Here is a 21,795-nt window from a genome sequence, read left to right as displayed (position 1 = left end):
CAGAAGCTCCCCCACTGAGCATCTTGTGACCCCCCCGCCCCTGCCCACCAGAGAACAACCCCCTTTGACGGTAATTTTCCATTACCTACCCAAATCTTATAAAACGGCCCCACCCCTATTTCCCTTCACTCTCTTTTTGGACTCAGCCTGCCTGCACCCAGGTAATTAAAAAGCTTTATTGTTCACACGAAGCCTGTTTGGTGGGCTCTTCACATGGACACGCATGACATTTGGTGCCAAAGACCCAGGACAGGGGTAATCCTTCGGGAGGCCTGTCCCCCCCCTCACTCCGTGAGGAAATCTACCTATGACCTCGGGTCCTCAGACCAACCAGTCCAAGGAACATCTCACCAATTTCAAATCGGGTAAGCGGTCTTTTCACTCTCTTCTCCAGCCTCTCTTGCTACCCTTCAATCTCCCTGTCCTTCCAACTCCAGTTCTTTTTCCTCTCTAGTAGAGACAAAGGAGACACATTTTATCCGTGGACCCAAAACTCCGGCGCCAGTCTTAGACTCAGGAAGACAGTTTTCCCTTGGTGTTTAATCACTGTGGGGACGCCTGCCTGATTATTCACCCACATTTCATTGGCGTCTGATCACCGTGGGGACATCTGCCTTGGTCATTCACCCACATTCCCTTGGTGGCAAGTTAATTGCGGGGACGCCTGCTTTGGATGCTCACCCACATTGCAGCCCAGGGCTGCTTACCACCCTCTTCTCCATGTCTCTACCTTTCTCTTTAAACTTACCTCCTTCACTATGGGCAACATTCTGCCCTCCATTCCTGCATCTTCTCCCTTAGCTTGTGTTCTTAAAAACTTAAAACCTCTTCAACTCTCACCTGACCTAAAACCTAAGCATCTTATTTTCTTCTGCAACACCGCTTGGCCCCAATACAAACTCTATAATGGTTCTAAATAGCCAGAAAATGGCACTTTTGATTCCTCCATTTTACAAGACCTGGATGATTTTTGTCAAAAAAGACAAATGGTGTGAGATGCCTGATGTCCAGGCATTCTTTTACACATTGGTCCCTCCCTAATCTCTGTTCCCAATGCGACTCATCACAAATCCTCCTTCTTTCCCTCCCACCTGTCCCTTCAGTCCCAACCCCAAGCATCACTGAGTCTTTTCAATCTTCCTTTTCTACAGACCCACCTGTCCTCTCCTCCCCAGGCTGCTCCTCGCCAGGCCAAGCCAGGTCCCAGTTCTTCATCAGCCTCCGTTCCCCCACCCTATAATCCTTTTATCACCTCCCCTCCTCACACCCGGTCTGGCTTACAGTTTCATTCCATGACTAGCCCTCCCCCACTTGCCCAACAATTTCCTCTTAAAAAGGTGGCTGGAGCTGAAGCCATAGCCAAGGTTAACACTCCTTTTTCTTTATCTGACCTTTCCCAAATCAGTTAGCATTTAGGCTCTTTTTCATCAAATATAGAAACTCAACCCAGTTCATGGCCCATTTGGCAACAACTTTAGATGGTTTACCGCCCTAGACCCAGAAAGGCCAGAAGGCCATCTTATTCTCAATATGTATTTTATTACCCAACCCACTCCCAACATTAGAAAAGCTCCAAAAATTAGATTCTTGCCCTCAAACCCCACAATAGGACTTAATTAACCTTGCCTTCAAGGTGTACAATAATAGAGAAGAGTTAAAATTACTTGCCTCTGCTGTGAGACAAAACCCAGCCACACCTCCAGCACACAAGAACTTCAAAATGCCTAAGCCACAGTGGTCAGGCATTCCTACAGGACCGCCTCCCTCAGGATCTTGCTTCAAGTGCCAGAAATCTGGCCACTGGGCCAAGGAATGCCTGCAGCCCAGGATTCCTCCTAAGCCATGTCCCATCTGTGCGGGACCCCACTGGGAATCAGACTGTCCAGCTCGCTTGGCAGCCACTCCTAGAGCCCCTGGAACTCTAGCCCAAGGCTCTCTGACTGACTCCTTCCCAGATATTCTTGGCTTAGCGGCTGAAGACTGACACTGCCTAATCACCTCAGAAGCCTCCTGGACCATCACAGATGCTTTAGGTAACTCTTACAGTGGAAAGTAAGTCCATACCCTTCTTAATCAATACGGAGGCTACCCACCCCACATTACCTTCTTTTCAAGGGCGTGTTTCTCTTGCCTCCATAACTGTTGTGGATATTGACGGCCAGGCTTCTAAACCTCTTAAAACTCCCCAACTCTGATGCCAGCTTGGACAACATTCTTTTACGCACTCCTTTTTAGTTATCCCCACCTGCCCAGCTCCCTTATTAGGTCAAGACATTTTAACTAAATTATCTGCTTCCCTGACTATTCCTAGGCTACAGCCACACCTCATTGCCATCCTTTTCCCCAGTTCAAAGCCTCCTTCACATCCTCCCCTTGTATCTCCCCACTTTAATCCACAAGTATAGGACACCTCTACTCCCTCCTTGGTGACAATTCATGCACCCCTTACCATCCCATTAAAACCTAATCACCCTTACCCCAAAGGATTAAAGCCCGTTATCACTTGCCTGTTACAGCATGGCCTTTTAAAGCCTATAAACTCTCCTTACAATTCCCCCATTTTACCTGTCCAAAACCCAGACAAGACTTACAGGTTATTTCAGGATCTGTACCTTATCAACCAATTGTCTTGCCTATCCACCCATTGGTGTCAAAACCATATACTTTCCTATCCTCAATACCTCCCTCCACAACCCCTCCATAACCCATTATTCTGTTCTGAATCTCAAACATGCTTTCTTTACTATTTCTTTGCACCCTTCATCCCAGCCTCTCTTCTCTTTCACTTGGACTGATGCTGACACCCATTAGGCTCAGCAAATTACCTGGGCTGTACTGCTGCAAGGCTTCACAGACAGCTCCCATTACCTCAGTCAAGCCCAAATTTCTTCCTCATCCATTACCTATCTCGGCATAATTCTTCATGAAAACACATGTGCTCTCCCTACCGATTGTGTCCAGCTAATCTCCCAAACCCCAACCCCTTCTACAAAACAACAACTCCTTTCCTTCCTAGTCATGGTTAGGTACTTCTGCCTTTGGATATCTAGTTTTACCATCCTGACTAAACCATTGTATAAACTCAAAAAGCAAACCTAGCTGACCCCACAGATCCTAAATCCTTTCACCACTCCTCTTTCCATTCCTTAAAAGCAGCCCGAGAAGCTACTCCCACACTAGCTCTCCTTAACTCATCGCAACCCTTTTCATTACATGCAGCCAAAGTACAGGGCTGTGTGGTCAAAATTCTTACACAAGAGCTGGGACTGCATTGTGTAGCCTTTCTGTCCAAACAACTTGACCTTACTGTTTTAGGCTGGCCCCCACATTATTCCTGATACCACAACTGGCCCACATGACTGTATCACTCTGATCCACCTGACATTCATTCCATTTCCTCATATTTCCTTCTTTCCTGTTCCTCACCCTGATCACACTTGGTTTATTGATGGCAGTTCCACCAGGCCTAATTGCCACTCACCAGCAAAGGCAGGCTATGCTATAGTATCTTCCATATCTATCATTGAGGCTACCGCTCTGCCCCTCTGTGCTACCTCTCAGCAAGCCAAACTCGTTGCCTTAACTCAGGCCCTCAATCTTGCAAAAGGACTATGCATCAATATTTATACTGACTCTAAACATGCTTTCCATATCCTGCACCCCCATGCTGTTATATAGGCTGAAAAATGTTTCCTCACTATACAAGTGTCCTCCATTATTAACGCCTCTTTAATAAAAACTCTTGTCAAGGCGGCTTTACTTCCAAAGGAAGATGGAGTCATTCACTGCAAAGGCCACTAAAAGGCATCAGATCCCATCGCTTAAGACAATGCTTATGCTGATAAGGTAGCTAAAAAACCAGCCATCAAAAGGCATCAGATCCCATCGCTTAGGACAATGCTTATGCTGATAAGGTAGCTAAAAAGCAGCTAGCATTCCAACTTCTATCCCTCATGGCAGTTTTTCTCCTTCTTATCTGGTCACTCCCACCTACTCCCCCACTGAAACTTTCACCTATCAATCTCTTCCCACACAAGGCAAATGATTCTTGGACCAAGGAAAATATCTCATTCCAGACTCACAGACCCATTCCATTCTGTAGTCATTTCATAACTTCTTCCGTGTAGGTTACAAGCCGCTAGCCTGCCTCTTAGAACCTCCCATTTCCTTTCCATCATGGAAATCTATCCCCAAGGAAATCACTTCTCAGTGTTCCATCTACTATTCTACTACTCCTCAGGGATTATTCAAGCCCCCTCCCTTCCCTACATATCAAGCTCGGGGATTTACCCCTGCCCAGGACTGGCAAAGTGACTTTACTCACATGCCCCGAGTCAGGAAATGAAAACACCCCTTGGTCTGGGTAGACACTTTCACTGGATGGGTAGAGGCCTTCCCGATAGGGTCTGAGAAGGCCACCATTGTTATTTCTTCCCTTCTGTCAGACATAATTCCTCAGTTTGGCCTTCCCACCTCTATACAGTCTGATAATGGACCAGCCTTTACTAGTCAAATCACCCAAGCAGTTTCTCAGGCTCTTGGTATTCATTGAAACCTCATACCCCTTACTGTCCTCAATCTTCAGGAAAGGTAGAATGGATTAATGGTCTTTTCAGAACACACTTCAGCAAGCTCAGCCTCCAACTTAACAAAAAGGACTCTGTCAAGAATAGAGCCCCAAAACTCACCAACCAAACAAGTAACTACACTGAACCCCCTTGGACACTCTCTAATTGGATGTCCTGGGTCCTCCCAATTCTTAGTCCTTTAATACCTGTTTTGCTCCTTCTCTTATTCAGACCTTGTGTCTTTGGTTTAGTCTCTCAATTCATACAAAACTGCATCCAGGCCATCACCAATCATTCTATATGACAAATGCTCTTTTTAATAGCCCCACGATATTGCCCTTACTACAAAATCTTTCAGCTTAATATCTCCCACTCTAGGTTCCTACGCCACCCCAATCCTGCTTGAAGCGGCCCTGAGAAACATCCCCCATTATCTCTCCATACCACCCCACCAAAATTTTCACTGCCCCAACACTTCAACACTATTTTATGTTATTTTTCTTATTAATATAAGAAGACAAGAATCTCAGGCCTCTGAGCTGAAGCTAAGCGATCATATCCCCTGTGACCTGCACGTATACATCCAGATGGCCTGAAGTAACTGAAGAATCACAAAAGAAGTGAAAATGGCCTGTTTCTGCCTTAGCTAATGACATTACCTTGTGAAATTCCTTCTCCTGGCTCAGAAGCTCCCCTACTGAGCACCTTGTGACCCCCACCCCTGCCCACCAGAGAACAACCCCCTTTGACTGTAATTTTCCATTACCTACCCAAATCCTACAAAATGGCCCCACCCCTATCTCCCTTTGCTGACTCTCTTTTTGGACTCAGCCAGCCTGCACCCAGGTGATTAAAAAGCTTTATTGCTCACACAAAGCCTGTATGGTGGTTTCTTCACATGGACATGTGTGACAACGCATACACATGTAATCTGATTGTGATACACATGCATTATTTATTTTTCAGTTGAAACTCAAGTTGACTTAAACAGTACAAGCAGAATTGAAAATTGTCTAAATTTATAATACATAAGTAAACCCAATAAACACAATAAACTGATGTTAAGAAACCTACACTGAGGCCGGGCTCGGTGGCTTAAGACTGTGCTCCCAGCACTTTAGGAGGCCAAGGCAGGCAGATCACTGAGGACAGGAGTTCAATACCAGCCTGGCCAATATGGTGAAATGCGGTCTCTAATAATAAGGGAGGAGACCACCCCTCATATTATCTTATGCCCAATTTCTGCTTCCAAATAAAGAACAAGTAAAAACTAAAAGGCAGAAATGAAATCCACAAGCAGACAGCCTGGCACCAAAACCTGGGCCTGGTAGTTAAAGATCGACCCCTGATCTAATCGGTTATTTGTATAAGAAAAGCACTGTGAAGATCCCTGTCTTGTTCTGTTCTGTTCTAATTACCAGTGCATGCAGCCCCCAGTCATGTACCCCCTGCTTGTTCAATTGACCATGACCCTCTCATGCAGACCCCCTTAGAGTTGTGACCCCTTAAAAGGGACAGGAATTGCTTACTTGGGGAGCTTGGTTGTTGGAGATGTGAGTCTTGCCAAAGCTCCCGGCCTAATAAAGCACTTCCTTCTTTAATTTGGTGTCTGAGGGGTTTTGTCTGCAGCTTGTCCTGCTACATTTCTTGGTTCCCTGACTGGGAAGCAAGGTGATTAAAGGACCATTGAGACAGCCACTTAGGCAGCTTAGGCCTGCCCTGTGAAGCATCCCTGCAGGGGACTCCGGCCAGCTTGAGCAACGCGGATCCTGAGAGTGCTCCCAGGTAGGCAATTGCCCCAGTGGAACGCCTCACCAGAGCAGTGTGTGGCAGGCCCCCATGGAGGATCAATGCAGTGGCTGAACATCAGGAAGGAACTGGCACTTGGAATCCAGACATCTGAAACTTGGTAAGACTAGTCTTTGGAACTTGCCTACTCCATTTGAGTGGAAGCGTGGCCTGATCACCCATGACGTGCCCATACCAACACTTAGGTTTTTTGTTTTTGAGTTGAGTTGAACTGCTTGATACTTAGGTTTTGGTTTTGACCTGGCTTGGATTTCTTGATACTTTGATTTTGGTTCTGATTCTGGTTTGGTGTAAACTGAAAAAGTGTGTGTGTGCCCTTTTTACCCGTTTTTGTTTTGTGGTGTGCATGTGGTGTAAGCGCGGTGTTTTATCTCGAGGAAACATGGGTCAGGCACAAAGTAGGCCCACCCCACTAGGAACTATGTTGAAAAATTTCGAAAAGGGATTTAAGGGAGACTATGGAGTTACTATGACACCAAGAAAACTTAGAACTTTGTGTGAGATAGACTGGCCAGCATTAAAGGTGGGTTGGCCATCAGAATGAAGCCTGGCCGGGCGCAGTGGCTCACGCTTGTAATCCCAGCACTTTGGGAGGCCGAGGCAGGTGGATCACGAGGTCAGGAGATCGAGACCACGGTGAAACCCCGTCTCTACTAAAAATACAAAAAAAATTAGCCGGGCGTGGTGGCGGGCGCCTGTAGTCCCAGCTACTCAGAGAGGCTGAGGCAGGAGAATGGCGTGAACCCGGGAGGCGGAGCTTGCAGTGAGCCGAGACTGTGCCACTGCACTCCAGCCTGGGTGACAGAGCGAGACTCTGTCTCAAAAAAAAAAAAAAAAAAAAAAAAAAAGAATGAAGCCTGAACAGGTCCCTTGTCTTGAAGGTATGGCACAGGGTAACCTACAAGCCAGGGCACCCAGATCAGTTCCTGTATAAAGATTCTTGGTTAGAGCTAGTTTTGGACCCCCCACAGTAGTTAAGAGGACAGGCAGCAGCAGTACTAGTAGCAAAGGAACAGTTAGTTAAGGAAGGTTCTCGCTCCACCTGCCGAGGGAAGTCGGCACCAAAAGCCCTGTCCGACCCAATACCAGAAGAATCATGGTCAGAATTGCAAGAGGAAGGGCTTCCCACTCCTGAGCCCACAGCACCCACACCTCCACCAGATAGCCACACTCCTAGACCACCCAGAGTAGACAAAAGAGGAAGTGAAGCCACGGGAGAAACTCCTCCCTTGGCAGCTCACTTACGGCCCAAGACTGGAATCCAAATGCCCCTGAGAGAGCAGTGATATACTGGGGTAGATGAGGATGGACACATGGTGGAAAGGCGTGACTTTGTGTGTCAACCTTTCACCTCTGCTGACCTCATCAATTGGAAAAATAATACTGCTGCTTACACTGAAAAGTCTCAAGCTTTAATTGACTTGCTCCAAACTACTATACACATTCATAATCCTACTTGGGTTGATTGCCACCAGCTGTTCATGTACCTCTTTGATGAAAGGCTAAGGGTGCTCCGGGTGGCAACTAAGTGGCTACAGGAGCACATCCCAGTGGATTACCAAAATCCCCAAGAATATATAAGAATTCAGCTGCCAGGAGCAGACCCCCAATGGGACCTGAACTAGTGACCAGACATGGAGAGGCTAAGACGGTACCATGATGCATGAATAGAAGGTCTAAAGAAAGGGGCTTAAAAGGCTACAAATGTAAATAAGATCTCTGAGGTCATCCAAGAAAAAGAGGAGAGTCCAGCGCAATTCTATGAAAGACGGTGTGAGGCTTACAGTATGTACACTCATTTTGATCCAGATAGCCCTGAAAATCAGCACATGATCAACATGGCCTTAGTTAGTCAAAGCGTGGAAGATATCAGGAGAAAATTGCAGAAACAGGCTGGGCTTAAGTGTATGAATATCTCACAGTTACTGGAAATAGCCAATCAAGTGTTTGAATAGAGATGCAACAAGCCACAGAGAAAGCCGTAAGGAAGGTGAAAGCCAGGCCAGGCAAAACGCCAACTTACTGGCTGTGGCCATCAGGGGAATTCCCCCAGAAGGAGAGGGAAAGGGGTGTTCTGGGAAGAATACCCTGTCTAATCACCCACACTTGCAATGTAACCAATGTGCCTATTGTAAGAGAATGGGACATTGGAAAAATAAGTATCCCCAACTGAAGGAAAAGCAACATGATTCAGAACAAAAGACCTCAGATAAAGATGAGGGAGCTTTATTCAATCTGGCTGAAGGGCTATTGGACTGAAGGGGACCGGGCTCAATCACCCCTAAGGAGCCCACAGTCAGGATTACAATTGGGGGCAAAGACATTAAGTTTTTGGTTGATACAAGTGTTGAACATTTGGTATTGACCACCCCGGTCACCCCCTTGTCCAAGAAAACCATTGATATAATCCGAGCAACAGGAGTTTCTACTAAGTAGACTTTCTGTCTGCCACGGACCTACTCGGTGGCGAGACATGAAGTAGTTCACCAGTTCTTGTACATGCCTGGCTGTTCCTTGCCCTTGCTGGGAAGAGACTTGCTTAGCAAGCTGACAGCCACCATCTCCTTTACAAAACACAGCTCTTTACAGCTAAAGTTACTGGGAACAGGAGTTATCATTGTCCTTACAGTCCCCTGGGAAGAAGAATGGGAAGAGATAAAACCAGCTCTAGCTGAGCATTGGTCTTGAGAATGGGCAGAGGATAATCCTCCAGGACTGGTGGCCAACCAAGCCCCCGTACTCACAGAAGTTAAGCCTGGGCCCAACTGATTAGATTAAAGCAGTATCCCTTCCCAGGGAAGCTCTCGAAGGAATCCAGGTTCATCTCAGGTGCTTGAAAGCCTATGGAATTACAGTTCTTTTCCAGTGTTCATGGAACACTCCCCTCCTGCCAGTCCCTAAGCCAGGGACCAAGGACTACCGACCAGTACAGGACTTGCGCTTGGTCAACCAAGCTACAGTGACTCTGCACCCAACAGTTCCTAATCCTTACACATTGTTAGGGCTGCTGCCAGCTGAGGACATCTGGTTTACCTGTCTGGACTTAAAAGATGCCATCTTTAGCATCAGAATAGCTCCTGAGAGCCAGAAGCTGTTTGCGTTTCAGTGGGAAGATCTAGAGTCAGGTGTCACTACTCAGTACACTTGGAACTGGCTTCCCCAAGGGTTCAAGAACTCCCTTACTATCTTCAGGGAGGCTCTGGCTTGAGACTTGCAAAAGTTTCCTGCTAAAGACCTAGGCTGCGTCTTGCTCCTGTACATGGATGATCTTCTGCTGGGACACTCCATGGCAGTTGGGTGCTCAAAAGGGTTGATGCCCTGCTTCAGCACCTGGAGGACTGTGGGTATAAGGTGCCCAAGAAGAAATCTCAGATCTGCAGACAGCAGGTACACTACCTGGGATTCACTATTTGGAAAGGGGAGCGCAGCCTGGGGTCAGAAAGAAAGCAGGTCATCTGCAGCCTACCGGAACCTAAAACCAGAAGGCAAGTAATGGAATTCCTGGGAGCTGTGGGGTTTTGCAGATTATGGATTCCGAACTTTGCCATGCTAGCCAAACCTTTGTATGGGGTTACATAGGGGGGCAACTGGGAGCCTTTTGAATGGGGGCTTCTACAACAGCAAGCCTTTTGTAAGTTAAAGGAAAAATTTACTTCGGTCCCAGCCCTAGGAGTACCAGATTTGACAAAGCCTTTTGCACTCTATGTGTCAGAAAGAGAAACAATGGCAGTTGGAGTTTTAACCCAGACTGTGGGGTCCTGGCCAAGGCCAGTGGCCTATCTCTCAAAACAACTAGATGGGGTTTCCAAAGGCTGGCCACCATGTCTAAGGGCCCTGGCAGCAACAGCCCTGTTAGCACAAGAAGCAGATAAACTAACCCTTGGGCCAAATCTGAATATAAAAGCCCCCATGCTGTGGTAACTTTGATGAATACCAAAGGACACCATTGGCTAACAAATGCTAGATTAACCAAGTACCAAAGCTTGTTATGTGAAAATCCCCACATAAACATTGAAGTCTGTAACACCCTAAATCCCGCCACCCTGCTCCCAGTATCAGAGAGCCCAGTTGAGCATAACTGTGTAGAGGTGTTGGACTCAGTTTATTCTAGCAGACCTGACCTTCGGGACCAGCCATGGGCATCAGTAGACTTGGAGTTATACGTGGATGGGAGTAGCTTCATCAACCCACAAGGAGAAAGATATGCAGAATATGCGGTGGTACCTTTGGATGCTGTCATTGAGGCCAAACCATTGCCACAGGGCACTTCAGCCCAGAAGGCTGAGCTCGTTGCTTTAACTCGGGCTCTAGAACTCAGTGAAGGTAAGACTGTAAATATCTACATTGACTCTAGATATGCCTTTCTAACCCTCCAAGTGCATGGAGCATTATATAAGGAAAAGGGCCTGTTAAACTCTGGGGGAAAGGACATAAAATATCAACAAGAAATTCTACAATTATTAGAGGCAGTGTGGAAACCTCAGAAGGTGGCAGTCATGCACTGCAGGGAATACCAGTGAGGCTCCACCTCAGTGGCCTTAGGAAACTCCCGAGCTGACTCAGAAGCTCAAAAAGCAGCATCTACCCCATACTGGGCATCGGTAGCAGCCCCCTTACTCCCTCAAATACCTGACCTGGTACCTACCTATTCTAAGAAAGAAAAAGACTTCTTCCACACAGAAGGGGGCAAGTAATAAAAGGAGGATGGATCAGACTGCCAGATGGGAGAGTAGCTGTGCTGCAGTTGCTGGGCGCCACAATTGTATTGGCCATGCATGAAACCACTCATCTAGGTCAAGAGTCATTTGAAAAATTGTTAGGCTGGTACTTCTACATCTCACGCTTCCCAGCCCTTGCCAAAGCAGTAGCAAAACAGTGCGTTACTTGCTGACAGCACAATATGAGGCAAGTTCTCACTGTTCTGCCTGGCATACAAGCTTATGTAGCAGCTCCTTTTCAGGATCCTCAGGTGGATTTCACAGAAATGCTGAAATGTGCAGGTAACAAGTATTTGCTGGTTCTTGTGTGTACTTACTCTGGGTGGGTGGAGGCTTATCCAACAAGAACTGAAAAGGCCCCCAAGGTAACCTGTGTGCTTCTCTGAGATCTTATTCCTAGGTTTGGACTGCCCTTACAAATCGGCTCAGATAATGGGCCGGTGTTTGTGGCTGACTTGGTACAGAAGACAGCAAAGGCATTAGGAATCACTTGGAAGCTACATGCCACCTACCGACCTCAGAGTTCCGGAAAGGTCGAGCCAATGAATCGGACTATCAAAAATAGTTTAGGGAAAGTATGTCAGGAAGCAGGATTAAAGTGGATGCAGGCCCTTCCTATGGTATTGTTTAAAACTAGATGCACTCCTTCTAAGAAAACAGGATACTCCCCTTATGAAATACTGTATCATAGACCTCCTCCTATACTATGGGGGCTTCCAGGCATTCCCTGAGAGTTCGGTGAAATTCAATTACAGTGACAGCTACAGGCTTTAGGAAAAATTACACAAACAATCTCAACTTGGGTAAATGAGAGATGTCCCATCAGCTTATTCTCTCCAGTTCACCTTTTCTCTCCAGATGATTGCATTTGGATCAAAGACTGCAACATAGCCCCTTTGAGGCCACGGTGGAAAGGACCTCAGACCGTCATCCTGACCACCCCCACGGCTGTAAAGGTAGAAGGAATCCCAGCCTGGATCCACCACAGCTGTGTGAAACCTGCAGCCACTGAAACCTGGGAGGCAAAACCGAGCCCGGACACCCCCTACAAAGTGACTCTGAGGAGGACGACAAGCTCTGCTCCAGTCACACCCGGAAGCTGACTGGTCTATGCATGGCCAAAGCATGAGGAGGATCATTGTGGGACTCATCTTCCTTATAATTTGTGCTTGCATAGTAAAAACTTCCACTGATTTTCCCCACATGGAGGACTGCTCTCAGTGTATACATCAGGTTACCGAGGTAGGGCAACAAGTTAAAACAATCTTTCTGTTCTATAGTTACTAAGAATGTCTAGGAACTTTAAAAGCAACATGCTTATATAATGACACTCAGTACAAGGTATGTAGCCCAGGAAACGACTGGCCAGATGTGTGTTATGACCCCTCTGAGCCTCCCATGTCCACAGTTTTTTAACAAAGATTAAGGACTGAAGTCTGGTGGGGACTCATAAATGATACAAGTAAAGTATTGGCCAGAACAGAAGAAAAAGGGGTGCCCAAACGCATAATCTTGAGATTTGATGCCAATGCTGTCATTAATAGCAATAAGTTAGGAAGGCAATGTGGCTCTTTTAGTTGGGAAAAAGGCTATATGACTGAAAAAAAGTACATTTGTCATGAATTAGGATTGTGTGGCAATGAATGTGGATACTGGTCTTGTGTCACTTGGGCAACTTGGATAAAAAATGAAAAGGATCCAGTCCACTTTCAGAAAGGAAAAAATTGCCTTTCCTGTATTAAGGGAAAATGTAACCCCACAGAGCTAGTAATAACAAATCCCCTTGATCCTCACTGGAAAAAAGAGGAGTGTGTGACCTTAGGAATTGACGGGTCTGGACGGGATCCTCAAGTAAATATCTTAGTTTGAGGAGAAGTTTACAAACACTCTCCTGAGACAGTGTTTCAAACTTCCTATGATGAACTAAATGTACCAGTACCAAAAATTCCCAGAAAAACAAGAAATTTGTTTTTGCAATTATCTGAGCACATAGCCCAGTCTCTCAATATCACTTCATGTTATGTGTGTGGAGGAACTGTAATGGGAGATCATTGGCCATGGGAAGCCCAAGGATTAGTACCTATAGACCCAGTTCCTGTTGAATTCCTGGCTCAAAAGAATCACCCTGATAATTTCTGGGCCCTAAAAGCCTCAATTATTGGACAATATTGCATAGCTAGAGAAGGAAAATAATTCACTCATCCCATAGGACAACTTATTTGTATGGGACATAAACTGTATAATGGCACCACAAAAACAGTCACTTGGTACAGTTCAAATCACACAGAAAGGAATCCATTTAGTAAATTCCCAAAGTTGCAAACCGTGTAGACCTACCCAGAGTCCCACCAGGACTGGACAGCCCCCACTGGATTATACTGGATATGTGGGCATAGAGCTTATGCGAAATTACCCAACCAGTGGGTAGGTAGTTGTGTTATTGGCACTATTAAACCATCTTTCTTCCTATTGCCCATAAAGACAGGTGAACTCCTGGCTTCCCTGTCTATGCTTCTCATGAAAAGAGAAGCATAGCCATAGGGAATTGGCAAGATGATGAATGGCCCCCTGAGAGAATCATACAATATTATGGGCCTGCTACTTGGGCACAATATGGCTCGTGGGGATACTACAACCCCATTTACATGCTCAAATGAATGATATGGTTACAAGCTGTCTTAGAAATAACCACTAATAAAACTGGCAGAGCCTTCACTATTCTGGCCTGGCAAGAAACTCAGATGAGAAATGCTACCTATCAAGATAGATTGGCTCTCGACTACTTACTAGCAGCTGAAGGAGGGGTCTGTGGGAAATTTAACCTTATTAATTGAGGTCTACACATAGATGACCAAGGGCAAGTAGTTGAAGACATAGTTAGAGATATGACAAAACTGGCACATGTGCCTGTGCAAATGTGGCATGGATTTGATCCTGGTGCCAAGTTTAGAAAATGGTTTCCAGTGCTAGGAGCATTTAAAACTGCTATAATAAGAGTTATAATAGTAATAGGAACATGCTTACTGCTCCCTTGTTTGCTACCTGTACTTCTTCAAATGATAAAAAGCTTCATTGCTACCTTAGTTCACCAAAATGTTTCAGCACAAGTGTACTATCTGAATCACTATCGATCTGCCTTGCAAGAAGACATGGGTAGCCAGAATGAAAGTGAGAACTCCCACTACTCAGATTCTCAAAGGGGGGGAATAGGGAGACCACCCCTCATATTGTCTTATGCCCAATTTCTGCCTCCAAAGAAAGCAGTAAAAACTAAAAGGCAGAAATGAAATCCATAAGCAGACAGCCCTGACCTAATCAGTTATTTGCATAAGAAAAGCACTGTGAAGATCCCTGTCCTGTTCTGTTCCATTCTAATCACCAGTGCATGCAGCCTCCATCACATACCCCCTGCTTGCTCAATTGATCACAGCCCTCTCACATGGACCCCATTAGAGTTGTAAGCCCTTAAAAGGGACAGGAATTCCTCACTTGGGGAGCTCAGTTGTTGGAGACGTGAGTCTTGCCAAAGCTCCTGGCCGAATAAAGCCCTTTCTTCTCCAACTCGGTGTCTGAAGGGTTTTGTCTGCAGCTTGTCCTGCTACAATAATAATACAAAAATTAGCTGGGCTTGCATGCATCTGTATTCTCAGCTACTTGGGAGGCTGAGGCAGAAGAATGGGTTGAACTCAGAAGGCAGAGGTTGCAGTGATTTGAGATTGTGCCAGTAAACTTTAGCCTGGGTGACAGAGCGAGACTTTATCTCAAAACAAAACAAAAAAAGTAACCTACCCTGAAGAAACTCACTAACATAGCACTGTGGGAAGTCGGGGACCCCAAATGGAGGGACCAGCTGGAGTTGCAGCAGAGGAACATAAACTGTGAAGATTTCATTTTAATATGGACATTTATCACTTCCCAAATAATACCTCCATAATTTCTTATGCCTATCTTTATTTTAATCTCTTAATCCTGTTATCTTCATAAGCTGAGGATGTACATCACCTCAGGACCAGTATGATAATTGTGTTAACTGTACAAATTGATTGTAAAACATGTGTGTTTGAAAAATATGCAATCACTGCACCTTGAAAAAGAACAGAATAACAGCGATTTTTAGGGAACAAGGAAAGATAACCATAAGGTCTGACTGCCTGTGGGGTTGGGCAAAAAGAGCCATATTTTTCTTCTTGCAGAGAGCCTATAAACGGATGTGCAAGTAGGGAAGATATCACTAAATTCTTTTCCTAGCAAGGAATACTGATATTAATACTCTGGGAAAGGAATTCATTCCTGGGGGAGGTCTATAAATGACCTCTTTGGGAATGTCTGTCCTATGCAGTTGAGATAAGGACTGAGATATGCTCTGATCTCCCACAGTACCCTCAGGATTACTAGGATTGGGAAACTACATCCTGGTAAATTTTTGGTCAGACCGGTTCTCTGCTCTCAAATCCTGTTTTCTGTTAAGATGTTTATCAAGAAAATACGTGCACCACAGAACATAGACCCTTATCAGGAGTTCTGATTTTGCCCTTGTCCTGTTCCCTTAGAAACATGTGATCTTTGTTCTGCTTTTTGCCCCTTGAAGCATGTGACCTACTCCCTGTTCATACACCCCCTCTCCTTTTAAAATCCTTAATAAAAACTTGCTGGTTTTAAGGCTCAGGTGGGCATCACGGTCCTACTGATATATGATGTCACCCCTGGTGGCCCAGCTGTAAAATTCCTCTCTTTGTACTCTTTCTCTTTATTTCTCAGCCGGCCGACACTTACGGAAAATAGAAAGAGCATATGTTGAAGTATTGGGGGTGGGTTTCCCCAATAACTGGTGTGCCAATGTTGTTTTCTTTTTCCTAAGTGCATGTGGGAACCCGATTCCCTTTGGTAGGTGTGGAGAAATGTTCATTGGTCCAGTCCACAGAAATGCTTGTTTGACTCCCTGACGATTGGTGAGTTGTCTGTGTATTGTCTGCGGTAACTATGGGTCACATGGAGTCTAAACATTTTGCTTATCTCTGCTATATTAAACTCCTGTTAAAACTTGGTGGAGTTCTGGTGCCCAAGGAAAATATGGTCACCCTATTCAGGGCAGTGGAAGAATACTGTCCTTGGTTTCCTGAAAAGGGAACGTTAGATGTGGAACTATGGGATCATGTTGGTGCAAAATTCTGGGAACTGGTCCTGACAGGAAATTATGTTGCCATCACTGTTTGGGGTGATTGGGACTTGGTACATGGTGTCCTAATGACATACCAATCCCATGACCCCCTGCAGTTACCACAATTTTCTAAATCTGGCAACCCTCTACCTCTTCCTCAGCTTTCCTCTCCCACTCGGCCTTCATTATCTGCTCAGCCTCTCCCTTTGCCTACTCCTCCCTGACCTGACAATGTTGAGAATTCAATACCTAACTCCAGTGACTTTGGCTTAACATCTCCCCTGATGGTCTTATTTCTTCTCATGAAGAGCCGGTACTTGTAGCTCCTGTGGCCCCAACTTGGACAGCCAGGACCATATCTATGCTAACTCTTCCCTCTTCAAACGTTTGCAGGCTTTGCCTCTGGAGACCCCTAATGGCTCTGGGACAAAACTATAATTTACCTGTAATTCTGTAGGCCCTCCTCCGTCCACCACAGCTCCTCACCCTTCTGTCATTTTGGTCCCTAAACCAGTCACTTTGCCATCCACTCAGCCTGCTTCTCTATACCCTTCTTCATGCAAGGACACTCCTGCCACTCTAGTTGCACAGGACTGGGACAATAATCACCAGTATGCTTCTGCCTCTTCTGCTCCCCCAATGCCCCTTTCTCACACTCATACCAGTCTGACCTCAACCTCAGTTTCCCTTATCTGCACATACTTTTCCTGTCATTTCTATGCCAACTCCGTCTCATGTGCCTGTTCTTGAAACTTTCATGCAACACTTATTACACCAGAACAAACAAAAAAGTGGATTAGAGATGTAGGCTTATCTGGTCATGCTGAAACCTCTTGATGCTCAAGGGGTACAAGTGCTTCGGTATGCACTGCTCAATCTTACCTTTTTATAAGAATTCAAGGATCCCTGTATTCAGTATGGTCCTACTTCTCCATATGTTAAAATGGTATTACAGACTCTTTGTACTGAGATCATTTTTGCTTCCTTTAGACTGGGACTTTTTGGCAAAAGCTGTTCTAACTGCATCTCAGCATTTACAATTCCATACCTGGTGGTCAGAGGCCCGTCTGCAGGCTCAACTAAATTGGGCTGATGGCATTCTAATTACTCAGGCTCAGCTCACAGGCTCTGGTAATTACTCTGACACTAGCATTCAATTAGGCTTTGATGCTCTCACCATGGAACAAGTAACAAAGTTGTGTATGAGAGTTTGGGATAAATTACACACACTAGGCCAAGCTCCTGTTTCATTTGCTAGTGTTAAACAGGGTCAGAATTATACCCTCATTTTTTTTGGCTAAATTACAAGATGCTGTTGAAAAATCTGTCTCTCATGAGCATGCTCAAGGTATTCTCCTTCATATGTTAGCTTTTGAGAATGTGAACCATGAATGTAAAATTGCCATGTGTTCCATCCAATGATAAAATTTTCCTGATCATGAGGTGTTGCCTGCATATATTAAAGCTTGGGAAGGCATTGGATCAGAGACCCACAAAGCTATTCTGTGGGCACAGGCCATGAAGGATGGCAATCAAACTGGCTCGACTTATTCTTTTCTTGGAGCCTGTTAAAAACTTAAAAGCAGCCAAGCCGGCTCAACAAACACAGTCAAATTCTCCTACTACTGTTTGCCCATGTTGTCATAAAGATAAACATTGGGCAAGTACTTGCCCCTCTAAGTCTGATATAGATGCAAATCCCTTGCCACAGAATCAGGGAAATGGGAAGTGGGGCCAGTCCCAGACCCCAATATCAAATGGGACACCTCAGACTCAGACCAATGTTGCATTTCCACTTCAAGTGGTCCCAACGTAGCCCCCAGCACAAACAAATTTACCTACAGCCAACCCAGATAGGTCCCATCCTCTTCTTCTGTCTCAGTACAGTGCTTGTCTACCTCCACAGTAGGGGTCAGGGCAGTCGATCTCTGTATTACCATTCCTCTAAATTTACTACCTAATTCTTTGCCTTTAATTGTCCCCACAGGGGTCACTGGCCCTTTATCTCAAGGTTCGGTGGGCCTGGTGTTATGTAGGGTATCCACCTCTGCTAAAGGTATCATAGTTCATACTGGTCTCATTAATTCTGATTCCTCTGATGAGATTAAACTTATGGTGTCTGCCAAGGTTCCTGTTTCCATTCCAGCCAGTGAGTCAATTGCTCAACTACTTTCACTACCTAATATTGTTTAAACAAAGGAGATAAGACACGGGGCCCTGGGATGGGCTCTGGTGGTGAAAAAGCCACTTATTCGATTAACGTAATTTCTAAACAATGGCCCACCTGCACCATACGCCTTCAAGGAAAAAAGTTTGAGGGCCTAGTAGATACTGGGGCTGACGTTTCTATTATTTCCTCTAATTTATGGCCTTCCTCTTGACTTAAACATCCCACTAACGTGGGACTAGTAGGTGTTGGAAAAGCTGATGAAGTTCACCAGAGCACATTTATCTTGCCTTGCACTGGCCCTGATGGTCAAAAGGGTGCAATTCAGCCTTATATCATGCCAATCCCCATTAATCTTTGGGGTAGAGATTTGTTGGCACAAGGGGGAGCTGAAATTAATATTCAGCATAACTCTTATAGTGCTCCCAGTCAACATATAATGGAAAACATGGGGTTTGTTCCCAGACTCGGTCTCAGTCCAAAACATGAAGGAATTGCTAAACCTCTTCAAGTTACTGTAAAAGAAGACAGGGCTGGTTTAGGTTCTGCTTTTTAATGGCGGCCACTGCCATGCCTCCTAATCCTATTCCTTTACAATGAAAATCTAAAACACCTGTTTGAATTGATCAGTGGCCACTCTCTAAAAAAAACTGGAGGCTTCAACTCAATTGGTTTCTGAACAGTTACAACTTGGAAATGTGGAATCTTCTCTTTCCCCCTGGAGTTCTCCTGTGTTTCTAGTAAAAAAGAAATCAGGCAAGTGGTGGATGGTAACTGATTTAAGGTCCATTAATGCTGTAATTAAACCTATGGGAGCCATCCAACCTGGCATACCTGCCCCTGCTTTAATACCTAAGAATTTCCTCTCATAGTTATTGATCTTAAAGTATTTTTATTGCTTTACATAAATTGGATTGTGAAAAATTTGCCTTTACTGTACCATCTATCAATAATCAGGAGCCTGTAGCTCATTATCAATGGAGAGTACTTCCTCAGGGAATGCTGAATAGCCCTACCATCTGCCAGCTTTATGTTGGACAGGTGCTTTCACCAGTTCGAGCTCAATTTCCCCAGGCCTATATTCTTCATTATATTGATGATATATTAATTGCTTCCCCCACTGATAAAGAATTAATTGACTGTTATCAATTTTTGAGCCACCGTGTCACTGAGGCTGGATTACACATAACTCAAGATAAAATTCAGAAGACCATTCCTGCTCAATATTTAGGAATGGTGGTCAATAAAGAATATATTCAACCTCAAAAAGTTCAGATTAAGAGAGATTATTTGAAAACCTTAAATGATTTCCCAAAACTTTTGGGTAACATTAATTATTTAAGATCTACCTTAGGCATTCCAAAATATGCACTAACTTGTTTTCTACACTGTGTGGAGATTCCAATCTCCACAGTCTCAGGACTTTGACCCCTGAGGCTTCACTGGAACTGTAATTCATGGAAGAAAGAATCCAAACTGCCCTGTTGTCTAGGGTACAGCCATCTCAGCCTTTTCAGCTTCTGGTTTTTGCTTCATTGCACTCCCCTACTGGGCTAATTGTTCAACATAATGATTTAGTGGAGTGGTGTTTTCTTCCTCATTCTGTGTCAAAAACTTTGTCTGTTTATCTGCATCAAATAGCCAACCTAATTGGACAAGCTCAGTGTAGATCACTTAAAATTTCTGGATTTGATCCAAATTTATTGTGGTTCCTTTAAATCGGCTTAAATTTCAGGCCGCTTTTCAACATTCCATACTGTGGCATTCACTTGACTGATTTTATCTGTGTTATTGTCAATCATTATCAAAAAAATTGTTTGATTTTATAAAAATGACTTATTGGGTGGTCCCTCAATTGACCAAAGATCAGCCCATTCCTGAGGCCATTACAATGTTCACTGATGGCTCCAGTAACAGAAATGCTGGTTATATATGTCCTGCAGACAAGCTTATTTCTACGCCTTACACATCTGCTCAAAAGGCAGAGTTAATTGCTGTAATTATTGCCTTACAGGATTTCCCCAAACTGTTAAATATTGTCTCTGATTCTGTTTATGTTGTACATGCCACTAAAAATATAGAAATCACCACTATCAAACATATTGATAATTCTGAATTGGCTTTTTTATTTTCAAGTTTACAACAGGTGGTTCGCCAAGGTAGACATCCTTTCTATACTACACATATCAGATCTCATACCACTTTACTGGGACCCATGCCTGCTGGTAATCAAAAGGTTGACTGGTCTCTTTTGCAAATCAAGAAGCTCAGAGTTCCACAATCTCACTCATGTCAATGCTACTGGATTAAAAGATAAATTTGCTCTCACCTGGAAAGAGGCTAAGCTTATTATCCACTGCTGCCCTCAGTGCCAAGTTTTTGTACTTCCAAATCAGGAATCTGGCATTAATCTCAGAGGCCTAACTCCTAATGACTTATGGCAAATGCATGTGACTCATGTTAGCTCCTTTGGCAGACTTTCATATATGCATGTTTCTGTAGACACCTTTTCAGGCTTTATCTGGGCTACTTGCCAAACAGGGGAAGGCAAGGCCCATGTTAAAAGACATAAGTATTCTTGCTTTGTAGTTATGGGGCTTCCATATCAGATAAAAACAGACAACACCCCTGGATATGTAAGTCTTTTGATTTATTTATGCAACAATGGGGAATTTCCCATATTACCGGAATCCCTTACAATCCTCAGGGACAGACTGTGGTGGAACAGGCCAATTGCACTTTAAAAACTCAATTGTCCAAACAGTCTGAGCAACAAAAGCATAATTTAACCACTCCCCACTCCCAATTACATTTAGGATTGTTTACTTTAAACTTTCTAAATGTTCCTAAAGACAACTCTGACTGCAGCTGAATGCCATTATACAGGCAAAAAATTCTCCCTAAATGAAGGCAAGCCAGTGTTATGGAAAAACTCCCAAACCAATACCTGGAAACCTGGAACAATTATAACATGGGGAAGAGGGTATGCTTGTGTTTCACCAGGAGATCAATCCCCTGTCTGGGTGCCCACTGAGAGACTCAAAATTCGTGTGAATAGTGACAAAAAAAGCCACAGGGAAAAGACATCCAAGTCAGAGACCACCCTCATAGCTGGTGAGATCTCTGCCGACTTCTCAAAAACTGGCATGCCAAATCAAAATGGGTCTGGTTCAATCCTCCCTAATGGCAACGGAGACCCCTCTAATTAATCGCACTTCTCCTAAACCTAAAAATCTCACCATTTCTGTTAGCCTGAAAATAACATCCCTCTATTCTTCTCTTCCTCCTTCAGCACTGGATCTTGCTTACAATAGGTTTTATTTAATAATTCTCCTTAAACTTTCTGTCTCATCAGTTTCCCCTCAAAATGATTTA

At 44.6% G+C, this 21,795-nt stretch overlaps 1 pseudogene; it reads right to left on the bottom strand.

Annotated features, from left to right (window-relative positions):
• Positions 1-21,795, bottom strand: part of LOC103783577 (zinc finger protein 93-like) — a 200,027-nt pseudogene that overhangs the window by 157,878 nt on the left and 20,354 nt on the right.

The sequence above is a fragment of the Pan paniscus genome, chromosome 20 (genome assembly GCF_029289425.2).
Source record: "Pan paniscus chromosome 20, NHGRI_mPanPan1-v2.0_pri, whole genome shotgun sequence".
In the NCBI taxonomy this organism is placed as follows: domain Eukaryota; kingdom Metazoa; phylum Chordata; class Mammalia; order Primates; family Hominidae; genus Pan; species Pan paniscus.
The sequence above is the reverse complement of the archived record's forward strand: the minus strand, read 5'-3'. Positions and strand labels throughout refer to the sequence as shown.